The 19,772-nt window shown below is 42.5% G+C and overlaps 1 long non-coding RNA gene across 1 annotated transcript in view; it reads right to left on the reverse strand.

Annotated features, from left to right (window-relative positions):
• The window catches only part of LOC145543019 (uncharacterized), a 152,081-nt gene that overhangs the window by 10,660 nt on the left and 121,649 nt on the right, over positions 1–19,772 (reverse strand). The window contains exons 5-11 of the long non-coding RNA XR_014080358.1: positions 15,596–16,064; positions 13,844–14,024; positions 12,958–13,150; positions 11,884–11,973; positions 11,513–11,662; positions 10,032–10,260; positions 9,336–9,484 (exon numbers count right to left, since the gene is read on the reverse strand). This is a non-coding gene — a long non-coding RNA (uncharacterized LOC145543019). The remainder of the gene's footprint in view (positions 1–9,335; positions 9,485–10,031; positions 10,261–11,512; positions 11,663–11,883; positions 11,974–12,957; positions 13,151–13,843; positions 14,025–15,595; positions 16,065–19,772) is intronic.

Raw genomic sequence — 19,772 nt, forward strand, 5'->3', positions numbered from 1 at the left:
TTTGTGGTGACCTAAATGGGAAGGAAATCCAAAAAAGAGGGGATATATGTATATGTATAGCTGATTCACTTTGCTGTACAGCAGAAGTTAACAGAACATTGTAAAGGAACTATTCTTCAATAAAATTTTTAAAAGTAATAAAAATAATAAAATTTATTCACAGTGTATAGCCATTTGTCATTGTTCAGTTGCTCAGTCTTGTCTGACTCTTTGCAACCCAATGGACCGCAGCACAACAGGTTTCCCTATCCTTCACTATCTCCCAGAGTTTGCTCAAACTCATGTCCATTAAGTCAGTGATGCCATCCAACCATCTCATTCTCTGTCACCTCCTTCTCCTCCTGCCTTCAGTCTTTCCCAGCATCACGGTCTTTTCCAGTGAGTTGGCTCTTCACATCAAGTGGCTAAAGTACAGTCCTTCAGCACAGTCCTTCCAATGAATATTCAGGGTTGATTTCCTTTAGGATTGACTGGTTTGATATCCTTGCTGTCCCAGGGACTCTCAAGAGTCTTCTCCAACACCACAATTTGAAGACATCAATTCTTCAACACTCAGCCTTCTATATGGTCCAATTCTCACATCCGTACTTGACTGCTTGAAAGACCATAGCTCTATACGAACCTTTGTTGACAAACTGATATCTCTGCTTTTTAATACACTGTCTAGATTTGTCATAACTTTTCTTCCAAAGAGCAACTGTCTTTTAATTCCATGGCTACAGTTACCATCTTCAGTAGCATAGACATCTAAAATATTGCCTCCACTTGCTACACAGTATTCCACAGAATGCAAGCACCTAGCTTACTTATTCACCACCCTAGTGAAGGGCCTCCATGTTAACTCCAACTCTCAGTCACCACAAACAATGCTAAAACGACATCTTTGTACATGGAGCCTTTCTGAAAATTTCTCTGGGATATGTCTTCAGTAGTGGGCTTGCAGAAGTAGGGCAACTATACAATTTATCATCTTTCCTTAGACAAATATTTTGGGATGTGGAAAAGGGGCATGGATTACACGACCTGCTGTCCTCGGTACACGGGACCTCTCGTCACCTACACCTTGCTTAATCTCACTAAGATTGTCAGATCACTACAGTAATTTACTCTTCACCCAGCAACCAAATAGAGCTTCTATCACCCCATATGTTTGCAAACACCTAGCATTTTCCAGCTTTCTCATTTCAACATTCTAATGTCTTCAATGGTCCATGTTGTCTGATTACTAGTGATTTTGGGTACCGCTTCTGATGCCAGTTCCTCGTTTGAGCTTCTTCTCTGGTGAATGGCTTCTTCATACCCTTTGTGCATTTGTCTATGGGTTTTCCTGTGTTTTTCTGGTCAATTTTCAGGTGACTTCTGGATATTCTGGGCTTCCCAGTGGTGCTAGTGATAAAGAACCTGCCTGCCAACGCAGGAGACATCAGAATGACACATCAGACTGTGTCTCTACAAAGACACATCAGAATGTTGAAATGAGAAAGCTGGAAAATGCCAAGTGTTTGCAAACATATGGGGCGATGGGAGCTCTATTTGGTTGCTAGGTGAAGAGTAAATGACTGTAGCGATCTGACAATCTTAGTGAGATTAAGCATAGTGTAGGTGACGAGAGATCCTGTGTACCTGTGTCCCATGTAAGGGACACAGGTTCGATCCCTGGGTCAGGAAGTTCCCTGGAGGAGGGCATGGCAACCCACTCCAGTATTCTAGCGTGGAGAATCCCATGGATGAGGAGCGTGGCGGGTTATAGTTCATAGGGTTGCAAAGAGTTGGAAGCAACTGAGCACTCTGTATGTTCTAGGTATTAATACAGTGTCACTTTTTCTGTCAGAGTCAGTTTTAAGCATGGCAAATATCTTCTCCCAGTCTGTCATCTGTCCATTAACATTATTGATGAGGCTTATAGTTAATGGTGGTCAAGATCACCACCATTTTGTCTTTAAAAATGAAAAGCTATTATTATCTTCTTCCCCAGGCTCTGGCTGCCTCTCCAGCTCTTTGCACGTTCTCTACAAAACAACAGTATGTCTACAGTGACTGCAGCCAAGTCACTGACATCTCTCATGACAGCAGTGCTTAAACTTCACTGTGCACCCAACCACATGTGTGGCACCTGGACTCAGCATCTTTAAGGAGCTCTTTGGAAAGGTTGATGCCAAAGTCCAAGGGCCACCTGTAAGGAAACATGGCCCAGGATAGAAGACATTGGTGCTTGCAAAATGGGATAAAGGAACTAAAGGGACCTTGGCAGTAACCTAGTTCAAACCCTTCACTCTGCAGCTACAACATTCAGAATTACAAGAGAACAAGCAACTTGACTGAGGGGCCAAAGGCACCATCTCCTGCCTGGTTTCAAGCCAGGGCTCTTGTTTGCACGGCAGGCAGGTGAGTCTCCTATTTAATCAAATGGTTCCCTACTGACATCCATCAGGCCCAACCCTCCCATTTCACACAATGTGGAGTGAGCCTTGTTTTTGTTTCACAGTTGACTTCTTATCCTGGGTTGGAGTGGAAAAATGATGAAATGCTTTCATTTTAGGATGTCATTATCATCAGCGCGTGTATATTTTTGCATTTTCAACATTTTCAAAGTAAAGCAAGAGACAGATAACCCCACCTTGCTGTGGGTAACATTTCTGAAAACAGTCCATCAAACCTCCCCAAGACCGATGCAGACAGAGCTCAGCTCCATGGCTTCCCTGTTTCGTATTCACATGATGCAAAACACATGGGCCAAATTTATGTCACTGCAATTTGCCTGGCAGCCTGCGTTTAAATCACCAGGCTTTGCGGCTCCATGTTTTAGGGTGTCGTTTGCAGTCCTGTAGCCAAGAGCTCTGGAGGAACAAGCTCACATGAGGCATTGTTAGCCAGCGCACTGTGATAGGGCTCTTCTAACAGAACTCATTAGTATGCTGCAACGTATCTGCGTATCTCTCAAACAGACATTGTTTGTGTCTTTCCTCAGTGACAGGGGAGATTGTTCAGTAGGACACCTTACCTTTTAATATGCAGGGTTTGTTAGAAGAACAGCTCAATTCATATTTCCCCTGCTTTGATGGTAAGTGAACAGCAGTGGCAATATTAATCTGTAGTAACCTGTCAGTGAACTCTACAGCTAATATGATGTAGTTATGATTTTACCATCAATCAGGACTGAACAGGCTCTGGGCAATCCTTACAGCACAGCCTCAAAAAAATCTAATTGTGCAAAAGCTTCATTGGTTTCCAACATTTCTTTTTTATCTGTCACAGGCTTTAGGCCTAGTACACAACCTTGTATTATTGGCCTTATTGCATTAGCCTGTCGGACAAAGAAGAAAAGGCTAGAGCAGAGGGTTCCCCTGCATTCCATCATTTGTTTGCATGCAGGATTTTATTTGACAGTCCTGTATTGTTTTAGATGTAGATAAAAATGATTAGGACATGTGGCATCATATGAACTTTTGAACTGCCAATTGCCAATGTATCCTAGAGGACTAAAGGCATTTAAAAATTCTGCTCTACCTACAGAGATGGAGATGTTCTACGGACGAGCAAATAAGGTCTCCCTGGGGAATTGCATTTTAGAGTCAACATAATCTTGCAGGTTCTCCTTGACCAATTTTTATGCAGGGGAGGAGTAAACTCACTAGGAGATGGAACATTAGCAACTGATATGATTTTTAGCCAAAATGAAGGTTGAATATTTGTGATATGATCATAAAAAGCAGTTCCCTGTCTCCACGAACCTGCACAACCAGTGAGAAGTAGCATGGGACCACATGGCCTCCGTTCATGTGCAGAATGTTTTTCTGGGTGTCTGAGATGCAAATTCTGTTGCAGTGAAAGCATGTCCTTAAAACATAGATTCACATCAAAGGAGCTCCCGCCCTTGAGTCCACAGGGTTGGGAGGGACTCAAAGCCCTAAAACAAGTAAAAGCATTTAGGAAGATGAACTATTAACTATATCTATTTAGGCATTTTAATCTTTTGCATCTTAAATGCAATCGGGCTTTTTGGATCTGGGAAATTGCTAATCAGCATGTTGGATAAATGTTTCTCTTTTGAAACTGTGCACATTTAGAAATAACAGCTGGCCATAAAGTATATATTTATGCTTGTGATTTAATGTATCACAAACTTTATATTTTATTTCACTTAGCTTCACAAAGAGACCACACTATTTTTTTTGCAAGCATTATATAACTTTTACAACAGCTTTATGACTCAAAAACACGTATGGTTGTAAATCAGACATGTACACAATGCCCAAGATTTTTTCAAATTCAGAATGCCTTTTAATAAAAAAAAAAAAATTAAGGATTACATTCACTTCTTATACTGTTCTAACTCATTTAAAGGTTCAATTGAAAATTCCTCAATCATCAATCAGGAAAAATCTGCATAGAATTAGAGCAATTGTCTTTTGAAACACTGCACCCTTGCTTCAAAGGAAACATATTTGTGACTAAGGGCACATCCACAGCACAGCTGAGTGTTAACCCTTCATGAACCTGTGTGCACATTGTCCACAACCTAATGAAAACATCGGCACAAAATAAGGAAATGGCTGTGGCATCCTGCACTGAGCATGCAGAAACGCTCCTGGGAACGACTGCGGCAGCTGCTGGAGCAGAAAGACAAAAACAGGATGTGACAATAGTTGCAGCATGGTGGTGATTTTAAGAGCTCTCTGGCTACTGCGCTGTCATCTAAGGCATTTGTTTTAGGGAGAAAAAAAAAGTCTCCACATGATCTTGGCAAATATCCAAACCTCAGTGATTTTGAGGAAGATCACCTGAAATCATCTCCACTTTGCAGCCCCCTTAAATATTTACAGCTCCCAGTGGAAGTGTTCTTAACAATGTGGTCAGCACAGCAGTGGCAGTGGTCATTGTCAGGATAGGGAAATGTTTGCATTTGTCTTGTCAGAGCAAGTTGAGTTCCAAAGTAGTTAAGTAACGGGTAAAACTTACTATTAGGTCCTGCTGTGTTGTTAACAAGCAAAACATGACATAGAATGTTCATCTGAGCAGGTTAAAAGTGAAAAACTAGGAAAGAGCCCCAAACTGGATTATGACCATCAAATATAGAAAATCTAGACAGCTTAACTCAGGCATTGCTGGATACCCACACTTCTTTAATTAAAAAAGAGTCTACAGAGACAATGGTACACAGACAGGTACAATTCAAGTCAAATGATAATGACAATGGAAGTTCTCTCCAGGAGTAAACAGTGCTAAACCAGTGAAGAGTGCTATTTCATCAACATTTTCCTTGGGTAAACTGGAAAAAAAAGATAGCTGGATTCACCATATTAATGTCTCAATAAGTGTAAGTTGAGAAAATCATCTTTCAAAAGAGTTTGCTTATAACAAAGGCAAAAGGTTTATGAGGGCAGAGAAAGGGTGGAATTCCTTTAAAAGGTCTGTTAGAGGAAGCACACTGACTGAAACTGCTCACCCTGACCAGGCACCATAGCTACTATTTGCACGAGTTGTTTTACGACAGGAGGTCCTGGTAAGGAACACGGAAATAATAAGCCACCACCAACCGGAAGAGCTCAGGAAAGGTCAAAAGGTGACACCATGTGTCCAACCACCTCCCAGAATCCTTCTCGCTGGCATCCATCTTGGCTGAGCAATGAGTGTGCCACCAGAAAGGACTCTGAGTCAGAATGATTGGTCAGAGACAACCCAGAAACTAATCCCATCACCATAAAACCCAAGACCGTGAGCCATGTGGCAGAGCAGTTCTCCTGGGTTCCCTTACCCTACTGCTCTCTGCCTGGGTGCCCCTTCCCACTAAAATCTCTTGCTGTGTCAGACATGTCTCCTTGGACAATTCATTTCTAAGTCTTAGGCAAGAGCCCACTTTCCGGCCCTGGAAGGGGTCCTCCTTCCTGCAACAGGACTATCTGAGCATAGTGATAAAGATACAGAGTTATGGAGGAGGAAGGGAGAAAAATTTACAAAACCCACTATTAACCAACTGTAAATCTAAAGTATAGATAATAAAAATGATTGTGTAAATTGTATTTTCAAACCTTCATCTCAATATGTATATATTACATGTAAATGTAAAATATACATTTTCATGCCATCATAATGGTTTCTAGTAAAATGTCAACTAAAATGCATCACCGGTACATTTTTGGTGGATTTTGTCCTTTTTGAGAATATTTTCTAGAACCAAGAGAACCTAATGCAGTTTCATATAATTTAAATATTTTAAATTATACTCCTGCTTGAAGGTATTGTTATTGTTGTTATTTAGTTGCTAAGTCATGTCTGACTCTTTTGTGACCCCATGGACTGTAGCCCACTAGGCTCAAAGAGCAATAATCACTCAGGCAATATTGAGGAACTCAGCGTGGAAAGAACTGAGAAATAATATAAAAATCATAATGGCAAAATGAGTGAAGTTCAGCAGCCAAGGAGAGGGAAACACAATTATAAGCTCAGTTGGTCACAATACAATAAAGCTGATAAAAAAATACAAAGATTAATTTCAAAATTATTAGAAAAATGTCAAGACGTGTATGAATCATTAAGGTAGGATCAGTCAGGTACTCTGGTATTTTGCCACAGAAAAATTAGAGGAACTGAATTAGTCTTCAAATACAATCACATTTACTTGTATTCCTTTCTGAGTAATTTTATGGCATCAATATAGAATTTCAGATTAAGTCTATAGTTCAAACGAACTATATGTTCTGGGTCAAAAAGTTTTGGTTGAGCTATATGACTATGCCATTTTGTAAGCCAAAATTTTTTGAACTTTATCAATTTCATGTGATTCATGTATTGTTATATATTTTGCAACATAGACAATTTAGGATAGTTTTTGGAGTCAAATGGGACATGTATGGGATCCCTCTCAGTTCTACCCCCACTTTGCTGGCTGTGAACCCTTAGGCAAGTAATATGCTTTTATCTTTCCCGTGGTGTCCCCACCTAGATAACAGGCATCTGGTGTCCATTCTTGGAGTGCTGTGTGAATTTGTGTGGATCAGATGAGTGACCTACGTAAGTGCCTCACACAGGGCTTTGTCCCCATCTAATGAAAACATGGTTCTTCAAACATTTATGTTTCAAGTCAGCAGTTTAGAATTCAGGAAGGAGGGACATTTCCTAGGTTTTAATGAACCTTCTGAGATGTTCCAAGATTTTAAGTGTTCTGGACTTCTGGTCACCTTCCAGAAAAGCCACACCTAACACATGCCAGCTGTCCATACAGGTGAGAGCATCCCACCAGAATATCTGCTTTGAATTAATGTCAGCTTCACGTCTGAAAGATATCTCGAGTTTTGTTTCTACACCTCACTCTGCCAGGGACAGTAGAATTGAAAATAACCAAGAAGACGCAGAGAATAACGCTTTGAAATCCACAGCTGTTAAACTGTGAAGTAGGGTGGGTGGGGAGCTTATGTCAAGCCCCTCACACTTCATTAGCAATTTGATGACTCCTGAATGCCTGATGGTATTATTCCAATTGGCCTTACAAGTTTTGGTTAATTTCCTTCAGGGTAAGCTTTCTCACTCCTGGTCCGACCAGAGAAGTAGGTGCTGGGCAAACTCTGGAGGGCACTAGGGGGTGTTTTTTTTCTCAGTGGAGTCCTGATCTCAACACCCACTCTGCTTTCCTCAATCAGCCTACAAAGTGAATCCACTGCCAATAAGCATTCTGACTGAAGAACAGTGAGCCCTGAGAGTGAGTAACGATGAGCCCAAGGCTGTGATAAGTGATTTCCATGTAATATTTCATCCCATTCTAACAAGTCTGCTGTAGTATCACTGCCAGGTATAGAAAAGGAACTAAGTTCAAAGTCACACTACTAAGTAGGAAGGAACTCTGGAATCTGACATCTCTTCTAATATACCCCAGTGCTTCTGAAGACCAAGAATAGCTTAAGAATAGGCGTGATATAGAGGGCCTTTTTAAAAGTAGAATTTCCACATCAAATGATTACTGAGATTATATTTCTTCATTACATCCTCCAACTCATTCCCATTACCCTTCAAAATGGGTCAAAACACCACCCTGACTTCATTAATATGATTAAAAGGGTGCTCTTTCTTCTATATGATTTCCATTGTTTTAACACTAAAGGGGACTCTCTCAATGAACTGATACATTGTTTTCAATCTCAGCTTTCCTTCCAATCCTTGTCAGGGGTATTTTTCAACTTCAGCAACAGTGTCCCATACCACAGCTTCTTCTGGTGTTAAAAATATCAGACTTTGCCCATTTGCACCTTTAGAATTTGTGCGGGCCCAGTTTACAGGGGACAAATCAATATTCTGCATTAGAGAAATGCAGGAGTGAGCCAATAGAGTTTGCAGTCATTTGCTTTGCCTCAGCTACAGCTGGCAGGGACCTCAGAGGGAAGCTAGCAGATGTTTGTTTGCTAACGGTGGCTTCCTCAAGCAGTCAGAGCCAAGGCCCCGTACCTTCATCAGCCAGTCTGTCAAGCTTAACACGAAAGGATAAGGGACATTTGGGCTTCCTCAGTTCCTGAAACCAAGTGAGTTCTCCTTCTACTACTATTCACTGTAAATTTCCATGTTTTTTCATGGTTATTATATGAAATAATATTGTATGAAGACTTAGATTTGTAGTGCAAAGGGGAAAGGATTTTGACGTGGGACAAGCCAGAAACTGATATCGGGGTCATAATTACTTAAATCAATAATTATAGGAATTTCCTATAATTTGAGTGTTCAGAAAATCATGGCAAGTAAAGCCCCACTACGAGCTTGGTAGATAGAAAATAAAATGGCAGCAAGAGGCACTTGTAAGAACATGTGGTCTTCCCTTTGTTATAGCGATATAGTAATTTACAGACCTTTTCTTTTATCTCCCTAAAAAACAATGAATAAACATGTAACAATAAAACATAGAGTTAAGGAAAACCCTGTTTCCTTTGGAGTAATCTCTGTCCTGCCTACATGTGCACCCTCCTGGGAGGAAAACCAAGACTTCAAGTGTAGCAGTGCCCTCGTTTATAAGGCTGCTGAGGAGATAGAACACTGTGAAGCCACAGTAATGCTTGGTGACTATTTTTGGTTCTGTTTCCGCTTCTGGATTTTACATATTTCACTGGGATTTTTATCTATCAAAACTATTACCCTGAGATACATTTTCTGAAGATTACAATGGCTAGGTATGAGTCAGGTTCATGGGGGAGACAGTCTCTCAAATGGGAGAATGGTAAATGTACAAATGAATAATAAACCCAGAAATGGGTATAAACTTTGGGGCATGAGGTCAGGGAGGGTGTCTAAAAGAAGCAGATGAAATAATAATATAAAAGAGTGTTACTTCAGTTTGAAATCATGGTGGGACTTACACACAGCAGAAGGTGTGGAGGGGGAGCTTGATGGGGGAGCTGGAAAGAGACACAGACTTTGTGAAAAATGAGATTTTATACTTGAAGAACAAGGAGGAGTCACTTGGGCTGGACATCAGCTGTTGGTGAGGAAGTGGTCAGTGATAAGCCTGGAAAAGAAAAGTTTAGAGCTTAGAAAACTTTGGATGCCCAGCTCAGCCATGTGGACTTTATGTGGCAGACACTGGGCATCACTGTCAAGGTGGGGTGGCGGGTGGATCTCTCAGCATGACCTTCCCAATCAGTTCTGTTATTCAACGTAATTTGTCATCAATGTATAGGTTGAATTTGAGGGTACAGACTAGTAGGAAATTAGGGGAAAATGGAGGTGTGAACTAAGGTGGTGATATGGGAATGAAATGGAAGCTAAGGTGAGGATTTAATGTTAAAGGGCTAGAAAATGCAGACCTCCCCAAATGACTCAGTGATGTGCTGGGAGTAGGGTGGTTTAGGAGGAAGGAAGAGCCGGTGGCAACTGAGTTTTCAACCTTTGGAACTGGGTGATTTTTTTTAAAGAACTGATTTGAAGACACTGCTGATCATCTCAGCATGTCAAGTATTTTGCATGCACCATTTCATCATATGCTCACAATTTTTATTGATATTATTCCCACCTTACTTCTGAGGAAACTAGGATTCCAATAAAAACCAACTTGCCTAAAGTCACACAGATAGCACATAGAATCTTGAGGACTTGAACTCGGCTCTCTCTGGCTCCAGCGTATATGCCCTATTTCAGATGTTCTCCATCTTTCTTCTGAAGAATTCTAGAGATCCTCAGAAGTTCCTTGGGGTCTCCTGGAGGGACCTGAGAGAAGCTAGGCTCCTGGATTCCATTTTGGCTTCAACCTGGCTTAAGTTGTCCTTTGATGAGAGGGTTCTCCTACTAGCAAAACCAACATGTTCTATTCCATCTTAAGAGAAAGGCATGTTTTCAGACATGTTTAATTTTAAGAGCAAATAACACAGGTAGAGGTGTCCAAAGGTTAAATATGAAGAGTTGATCTTAGAGATGAACATACAGGTTCAAGAGCATGTCTATGGAAAAAACTGGTGAAAGGAAATTCCTAGTTCTATGCCAAGATTAGCTTTCTAGGGTAAGAGATCACATTCTGGTATTTCTAATATTGGTAAATCATGTTCAGCTGTCCCATGCTGGAAGGGCTACATGTTCCCAGTTTTCCTTTGATGCTGGGTGCCCCTCTCTCGAGCACCTACATACCTCTGCTCCCACCAACTGAGTGTCCAACTTATCAAGAGCTCTTGGGCTTATTCCCAACCCAGATCTTGTCAGCTGCCATTTATTTTTGTAATTCATCATTTTATTGAATAATATGTAAACCAGAGCAATGTGAATGCAAAAGAAAAGAAAAAATTTTCCTTGAAAACTAACTGGAAATTATTTGAAAGAAACAAGCAAATTATTCCAACTTCAAATGAAGGTAGAATGAGCCTGTTGTAAAATATTGGGGGAAAACCATAAAAATCTAGACAAATTCTGGGCTCAGATTGTTTTTCAACTGTCTTTAAATTCTTAGAGCATGAAGAAAGTAACACTGGAAGCTATAGGTGACACATTATAGGTACAGCTTATATAAGAAAGTTGACTTGGCCTTCAAGCCCCGGATCTTGGTTCTGCATCAAAAGAGTGGGAGATTGAAATATATTTGTAATTTTCAAGTGAAAATAAAATGTTACATGAGTTTGTGTTATCACTTTTTATGATGTCTTGCTTTAAATGACCCCTTTATTAACCTACAGCAACTAGTCCTAGCCAAGTCTCGTAAGAATAGGTGGGTCCATCAACTCAATAGGTATTGAATTGGCAAAAAAAAATTGTTCAGATTTTTCTGTAACATTTTATGGAAAAACTCGAATAAACTTTTTTGCCAATCCAATATTTCTAGTCCTTGAACAGAAAGGGGATTTTTACTACTTGAGCACAGGTCAATCACTTGACTCTCGAAATCTTTAGGTCAAATCAACCAGGCCGCCATGTGGCCAGAAACAAAAAATTATGAATTGGGCTGAAGCTTCCTTGACCTCATAAACATGAGAAGGCGGTGAGAGTTTAGATTTTACATGACTTAGTTACAATTTCCATTTAGCAAATCATGTGGAAAGAAATTCCTTCTTACTTTGTATGCAAGTTCCTTCATTGCTAATAGGCATAATTCTGCCAATCTCCACGGTGACAGGAAGGAGGGTTTCCGGCTAGGCTAGCAGGAGATGGACTGTTGTAAAGCATTTCTCACAGCGTGTGCAAGGTCGGATTTTACTGGGCTGCCCTGGAGAAATACGAGGAGCTGGAGCAAGCAGAAGGAGAGGCTGCCTTGCTCCCCAACAGCTGCTGCATTGTGACCCGGAAGCCCCATGAGTTCAGCACCAGCCATGAGGCCTGTGTCTCTAATTGGCACTGCAGCAGTTGAGACTCCTCCCTTTGTGTGCCCTAGACTGCCAGAGCCAGAGAGAGGGGGGAGAATAATACGCGTGTGTGGTGGGCGATCACCTGCTTCCCTTCTCTTGTTGCTATGGGTTACAGAGCCCAGAGCTGGAGAGTAGGGCCAAGCGCTCAGGGTGGAAATAACTGTGTCAGCCTCTGGGAAAAAAAAGAAAAAAAGAAAGAAATTAGAAATAGGGAGCAGGGAAACAATGGGCAAAAGAACAAGAATCAACATCCCAAGGCAGCCCAACTGTGAGCAAGGAAGCCAGGCAGGCAAATAAATCTCACTCCCACAAGACACACTGGTTTAATCAGTGATGAAGAGAAAAGAATACATGCAAATCTGTACAGCAATCCTGTGCCTCCACCCACTGGGGCCTTAGTTGCATGTGTGCGATCCACCTTGGAGATAAACAAACAACGTCTGTTAAGAGTTAAGTCAACAGCTGTCAGGGAGCCCATGCTTTGCATCCCATTATGGAGCACCAGGCACTGAGCAGAGAGATACACCAACAGGAAGGAGGCTGTGACCTTGGGGAGGCCATCATTTAATTAGGCAGCTTGAGTTTGTAAGTCAGGCTTATTGTGAACCCTGCACCCAAATACTCATTACTCTTGTTATTTGATGGCCCATCAGGGAAAAGAATGCGTTTCCTCCTCTTTCCTATGGTCTCTGACTATTCTGGATGAAACATCATAGACTAGGAATAGTGAGAACTTTTCACCCAGTTTAATCCCCTCGTTTTGCAACTGAAAAAACAAGCTCAGAGAGGTTTTGTGCCTTGATCAAGATAACCCAGCTAGTTTAGGGCTGTTTGGTTCAGCTTTGGTTTTGTTTGTTCACTTGCTTGCTCTTTGTGGAGGGAGGAAAAAGGGGGAAAGGGGATGAAATTGATGAAGCAAATGTTGAGTTGTGTGAACCTCAGACTGGATGGCCAGAAGGTTAGATCCCACATCTCTTCCGACTGAACGATCAAGAAATGACTAAGACCTCGGCATTGGGATAGGGCCCCCGCACTGCCTCTGGTCATGAGGACAAGGGCTGCGTCCTGTTAGTGTTGCTTGGTTCACGTCTCACGGTAGGGCATTTGGAGGGACACGGTCATGTGGCTGTGATCTACAAGCATTTTTAATTCAGACCTGGACACCGCCATGAGCTTCCAGGAGCGATTTCTTCCTTCTCTGACTCCGGTCAAAGAAGACAGTCCTCAGGATCTTGCAGGTGCTTGTAGACTTCAGCCTTTCTCTCCTTCCTGGTTTCCTGCACTCTCCTCTGGTTACCATCTGCTACTGGCAGGAAACGGATTCCGTGAGAGGCCGTGGCTGATCTGTGCTAAGGAGAAAGTGTTTCTCTATGCTGATGGACCGACTTGCGCTTTGCCATCTCCCTTTTTTGCTCTATCTCCCACTTGCTAAATACCATGAGGTGCCTGTCCTCTTCTTGGCTTCCATTGTATTTAGCCTCAAGAATTTAGCCCCTCACATTAAAACATGTGGGAAATGGTGTCACTTGCATGCTTCTGGCAGCTATTCAGAAGACGTAATATCTACCCAATGCCAACAGAGTAGAAATAACAACCATGGCAGCCTGCCTCCAGGCCCCTCCTAGAGAAGGCTGTCATCAGAGAGGGGCGAGTGTGACCCCCGCATAGAAGTGTGTTGGGCATGTCTAGCTCGTCTCTCTCTCCCTAGCTCCGTATGGGGTTGGGTGGGCAGGACACAAGGAGCAGAGCGTAGCCCAGGTTTCTTAAAGGGCAAATAACCTATTCCACAGACTTCTGAGAATCTTTATGAGGAAGAAGTAGAAATCTCTGGACTTGGGGAACACATAGGGAGCTGTAGGCCACATTTCTGAATGCAGGTTGTCCCAGGAAACAGACATCATCTAGGTCCATCCCATCTGAAGCACCACAGGTATTCTAAATGCTTTAGGAGGGAGTTGGACCCTTTTCTCTGCTAAAGAAATTAATCCAGAGTCTAAATCCTGACTTGTTGTTAAAGGCTAGATATCCTTGAGACAGATTACCCAGCAAGGTCCTTTGATCTTGGCCAGCCCTCTGTAGGCTGCATATTTCTCTCAGTAGCCAAAGTCCACAGATGGTTTTGCTGCCTTCAAAGGTCCATCCATATTCCACGTGCTTTTCAAAATCCTCATACTGTGTGCTCTACCTCACTTCATCACTTAATCATTTAATCGGTGGAAAAGACTGAAAGCAGGAGGAGAAGGGGACATTAGAGGACAAGATGGTAGGATGGCATCACCTACTCAATGGACATGAGCTTGAGCAGGCTCTGGGAGTTGATGATGGACAGGAAAGCCTGGTGCGCTGCAGTCCATGGGGTCGCAGAGTCGGACACAACTGAGTGACAACAATTACCTCACTTCACTCTATTTCTCTCATCCTTCCTCCAAATCACTCTTTCACTTACCTTTCACTCTTTGAGTTCCATCCAGAAATGATAGCTTCTTGGGGTTCTAGGATTCAGCAGCCTGCCCACAAGAAATGTTTACAGAGGACCTACCGTGTGCAGTTCCGGTCCAAGGGGCTAGCGGCAAACACAGTCAGTGTGCTCCCTGTCCCCACCAGATAGTCTAGGGAGACAGAAAAGTCAGAGGAAGTGAAGTTTCAGCTGAGAAGGAGAGGGAGCTAATGATGGGCAAAGGGAGAAGCAGGTACAAAGTCTCCAAGGCAAGAGAGAATACAGCAGGCATGAGAAACAGGCAGGAGCTGAGTTGAATAGAGCTTGAAGTAGGGATGGTGAGAGATGATCATCTGGCAGGCAGCAGGTCATGGAACACTTTAAACCTTCTAAACCACACCAAGGACTTAGATTTTACCCTTTGGGCGATGAGGAGCCATTGAATATTATAAGCAGGGTGTGGTGTGATCAGGTTTGAACTGTAGAAAGGTTGATGCAAGACTAGAGGAACATGGCAGCGTTAGCAGAGCGTTACAGAGAAATCAGGGGTGGGTAGGTATGACCTGAGCAAGGCTAGTTGCTGTGAGGATGGGAAAACCTGAACAGATTAGAGACTTCTTTAGAAGCAGAATAGACGTCTGATAGCTGTGTGGGCTGGTACAGGAGAACAGCATGGGTTGCTCTGAGGGACCTCACTAATTATGGAATGGGAATACAACAGTGACCTCAGATGTCAACCACTGCACTTGTCCAGTCACCGCCCTGCTGAAGGGACAGATCTAGAGGAGCCTGTGTTAAACAATGTAACTCCTCTCTATCTGTCCATGTGGATAAAGCCAGGAGTAAGCACCTGACCCAAAGGCAGGCCACACACAGGCTGGCCAGCAAACCATGATGTAGCCTGGCCCATAACTATAATCTGGACCAGTTAAACTTGCTCTCTTGGAAATATGGACTATGAAAATGCAAAAAAAAAAAAAAAGTGAATCAATTCATCCTTTTAATTGACTTTTAATTTAACCCTGTTTAATTCATCCTTTCTGAACTTCACAGAGGGTGGAACAAGAGAGAACCTGTTCTTGTAAACTCATAAGAAGGGAGGATGTTATGAGCAAGCAAGGAAGCCAGTCCACAAAGAGGGCAGGATGGAGTGGATGACAAAATAAGCAGTTAAACCCGTAGAGACATCCCTGTAGCTCCTTAGAGCAACAGAGAGCACAGGTGGTTTCTAGAACTATCTCGGACCCTGAGCATTTTCTATTTCTATGCTATTCCACAAGCATCCCTGAAATAAATCACTCCTGCAACTTGAGAGTGTCTGTTCATTGCAATGAAAGAGCGTTACCAAAACACTCACCTAATATTTTGCCCAGCGTCACATGCTTTTCTCTGCCCATCTTGCAGCTTGTCTCTGGTGTGGTCCAGAGATGCTTGCCTGCCTTGGATCCCTCAGGAGAAATTCTTCCATTCCTGATGACTTTCCAAGAGCTGCATTTGGTACACTCCATAGGTACATTAAAATCAGAAAGAAAGTAAAGTTTCATTCCAGAGATTCTGCTCTGTGGCAGAATTTTAAATCCATGACGTGTTTCAGTGGGTTGAAAATGTCTTTGAACGTGTGCGCCCATCTCAGAGCTATGATTAATTACTGGCGGTTGCTGCTGGTTATGCCTGCAGCTCTCAGCCAGAAAAAAAGTATTTGAGCTTTTACATTCTCTGAGAAAGAGTCTCTTGAAAAAAAGAATGAAGGAAAAGAAAAAGCTGGGTATAACTTGCAACAAGGTGTCTGTATTTTCCAGGGAGCTTTGGCCCAGCCAGCACCTGTCCTAAGATGAGATATGATGGAGACAGGTGAGGTATGCGGCTCTTCCCCACACACCAAGTTATCCTCATCATGCTCTGTGCACATTTCTGAATTAGTTCCAGCTAGTTAGCATCACTGCAGGACAATTTAGACTGCCATTGTTTGAGTATTCAACATATTCTTCGATGATGGATTCTCAGAAAAGGCAAAATCCATTATTTACACACAGTAGGAAAATAAACCTCCCCAGCCTAAGACAGGAAGATAGAAAAAGCTTTTCATTTTAGATAGTTGGAAATTTTGCTTTCAAGTGGCATTGTCAACTCTTTTAATCAATGTCCTTTGGAAAAACAAATTTAGCTATTCGGCTCCCTTATTCAGTATGGGTGAGGTGTAACTAGGGTATTAGCTATCAATGGTTCATGGTCTGTTAGCCAGCACTGGCTTTATAATAAAGTGCTACTAACTGACAGCTATGCCTTGAAGAAGCATCACAGTAAAAAAAAAAAAGTAATAATGCAAACAAACCTCCAGATTTAACAAGTACAATGAAGGGAAATAGGGAGAAAAGGGTATTTCTCTTCAGCTAGCAGAAAAATACTTTTCCCAGTGCATCAAAGCTGTTCTGTAGCATAGTCACGAAAGTTTTCAGGTCTTATAGCAGGTTATTCATGTTCTCTGAGCTACATTTCATCAGATGCCAAATGTCCTCAGGGTCAGGATGGGAATAGTGATCTTGCCTCCTATGGATGGGTGATTAGGAGATGGGGAAACCTCTGCTCCCCAGCAAACACTCTGCAGGGCACCACCTTTGTGGCCAGGAAGGCTTCAGGTGGGTAGTCAGTGTATTATAATTAGACTGGGAGAAAGAGCTATAAAAGGGTGTTTCCCAAAGGGTGTTTCTAGGAATGGATTAGTTATAATGTAAGATTAAAAGCCAAGGTCAAATTAATTGGGAAAATGATGGGTTAAGTACATCCAAGCAGGTCTATTTGTTGTAGGACTTCTTGAACCACTCAACTGTAAGAAGACTGTAGTTTGCAGTCTTCTCAGTCTCTTTTTCTGGGGACGTGGGTAGCATGGGAGACTTTTCTAGAGAAGCTCATCTCACCAAACCAGCACACTGTGAGAAAAGTCTTTGGGAGAGTTTCTGTACTCACAGTCTCCCTCCTAACCCCCTCCCCACATCCTATTCACAAGGTCTTTTGTACCCAGCTGTAGTTCCAAGAGCTTCCCTCATAGCTCAGTCGGTAAAGAATTTGCCTGCAATGCAGGAGCCCTGGGTTCGATCCCTGGGTCAGGAAGATCTCCTGGAGAAGGAAATGGCAACCCACTCCAGTATTCTTGCCTGGAAAATCCCGTGGACAGAGGAGCCTGGGAGGCTACAGTCCATGGGGTCACAGACTCCACTTGGCCCCTGCCCCATCCTATTTTCTCCTTCTTTGAGCTTGACCATACCACACCCATCTCACTCTGACTGGTTTCTCCTAGATTATACTCCTGAGAACACTCTTTGCAGCAGCCTTGAACAAATATCCCCCTGCTTTCCCCTTGCACTGGACCACAGGGCCAGGCTCACTGGTGAGTCCTGCTCAGCCCCCCTTGAAAACTTGTGCTGATTATCCAGTGGCTGATGCCCCAAAGAGCTGGGTTGGGTGCCTGCCTTCCCCCTCCTCCCTTCCAGGCCCCAGAAGGAGGCATACACTGAGCTGCCTCCATGGTCTATGGGCCCCTGAGGTGCCCTGAGGGGCTTGCAGGCTCCACGAGGCTTCCAGGGAAAGAAGCAGAGCTAATGTTGCTCCCTACTCCAGCACCTTCCTTTCCCAAGTCTGCCACCTTCTCCCTCTAATTTCAGTCCCTTCCTGTCTGGCATGGGCTTTCCTGGTAACTTGGATGGTAAAGAATCTGCCTGCAATACAGGAGACCTGGGTTTGATCCCTGGGTCAAGAAGATCCCCCGGAGAAGGAAATGGCAACCCACTCCAGTATTCTTGTCTGGAGAATTCCATGGACAGAGGAGCCTGAAGGTCTGCAGTCTATGGGGTTGCAGAGTCAGACACGACTGAGCCACTAACACCTGTCTTGCATAAACAGAACTGGCTTCGGGCATAGTCTCTGGCTTGTGCGCCCCTTCCTTCCCAGCACAACCTGCTCTTACCTAATATCTGTCATTTATACATAGGTATAATTTTAAGCCAGTTTTCACCTCTCTGAAGACATTTATTTTATATTAGGGAATGGAATGAGTGGCCTTAGGAAGTAGGATAGGGATATGTATTCTCCGCATGCTGAAAGCAAGATTGCCTTTGCAGAAAGCTGGTCCTGGTGATGATATTAAGCAGGAGAGCAAATTTGGGAACTAAATAATTTTGTGCCACTGGCTAGGCTCCCAGGTGTTGAGGGTGAATAAAAAGATCCCATATTTTGAAAAAGTTATACCTGGAGCTAACCATTCAATACCGTGATTATGGTTCTTACTGGCTGAACTTGCATGCCCTTTTAAAAATATTTTTATGTCTTGTACAGAAAAATGGTTTTATTATTTGAATCTTCAATATGGGTGAGAAGACAAGAAAGTAAACAGAGTTCTAATAATACATTTTCCCTCTTAACTTTGATGGGTCAGTCATTCAACCCTGGAAACCTGAGACCTAGTGAATCTGAGAGATGGCTGATGGGAACAAGAGAAGGCCTGCCTGACAGGGAACTACACGGCCACTTACTGAGAATGGTGAGTGTATCTGCTAACAAGCAAGCAAGCAAACTGGCTGGTTAAGAGCAAGATAATTGCTGAGTTAGTGAATATTCGATTCCCCACAACGCTGCAAAAATCCGTCGCTAAGTTATAGGCCTTTATGGATTCTTTTGTCTGTGGTGTCTGCCATTGGTGCTCACAAGAGAAACCCATTTTAGCAACCCCTCTCAGCTGGCCAGCTTGGGCATGGTATGAGAAAGGACACTTAGGTTTTGTATCATCTCTTGAGTCCAGGTGTATAGACTTTCTCAGGATGGAACTTTCTTGATATGGAAATGAAGCTGCACACTGAGATCCAGCAGCCATCTCTGCCTTCCAGATTCATGTCCACTTCACAGAAGCCTTCCTAGACGACCCTACATCCATTTGTACCCATCCCAAACACACGTGTTCCCTACCCTGACAAAGCTTATTTCTCTCATTTATCACCTTCTAATGAATTAAATACTCAGATCTTTTACTTTATCTATTTCTGTCTCCTTCACGCGTTCCTCATAATGCAGGACCATCCAACCAGAGATCTTTTTACATGTTTTGTTCCCGGCCTAGAAAAGATTCTGGCACATACTATATGCTCAATAAAAATATGTTGACAACAAACTATATAAATTAAAATTATTAACTCTCTGGAAACGGACAGTACCCTCCCTTAAACTATGAAGTCTATTGTTCTACCTGTACAACTTCAATTTGATGCATGTTTTTGAAAATGCATTACGTCCAAAGTAGGGTACTACCAGTCCTAATATTTAGAAGTAAAACTGTTATGTTTTGGTGGATAGGAATAATTATTTCAAAGTCATTAAAGGTGATTTTTTATTGTGTAATAAGTCATGTCTGAGTTATTTCTTCCTAATATATATTGTTGAGGTAGTACCTTACTTGACCTGTTTTCCCATATCTTCAAATTCAGTAACTTTCCCAAAAGATACCTAAGAGAATTTTAGGATATAAACAGCAACCTGAGGAGAAGAAA

This window comes from Giraffa tippelskirchi, chromosome 3 (genome assembly GCF_054371585.1).
Source record: "Giraffa tippelskirchi isolate mGirTip1 chromosome 3, T2T-mGirTip1v1.2.pri, whole genome shotgun sequence".
In the NCBI taxonomy this organism is placed as follows: Eukaryota; Metazoa; Chordata; class Mammalia; order Artiodactyla; family Giraffidae; genus Giraffa; species Giraffa tippelskirchi.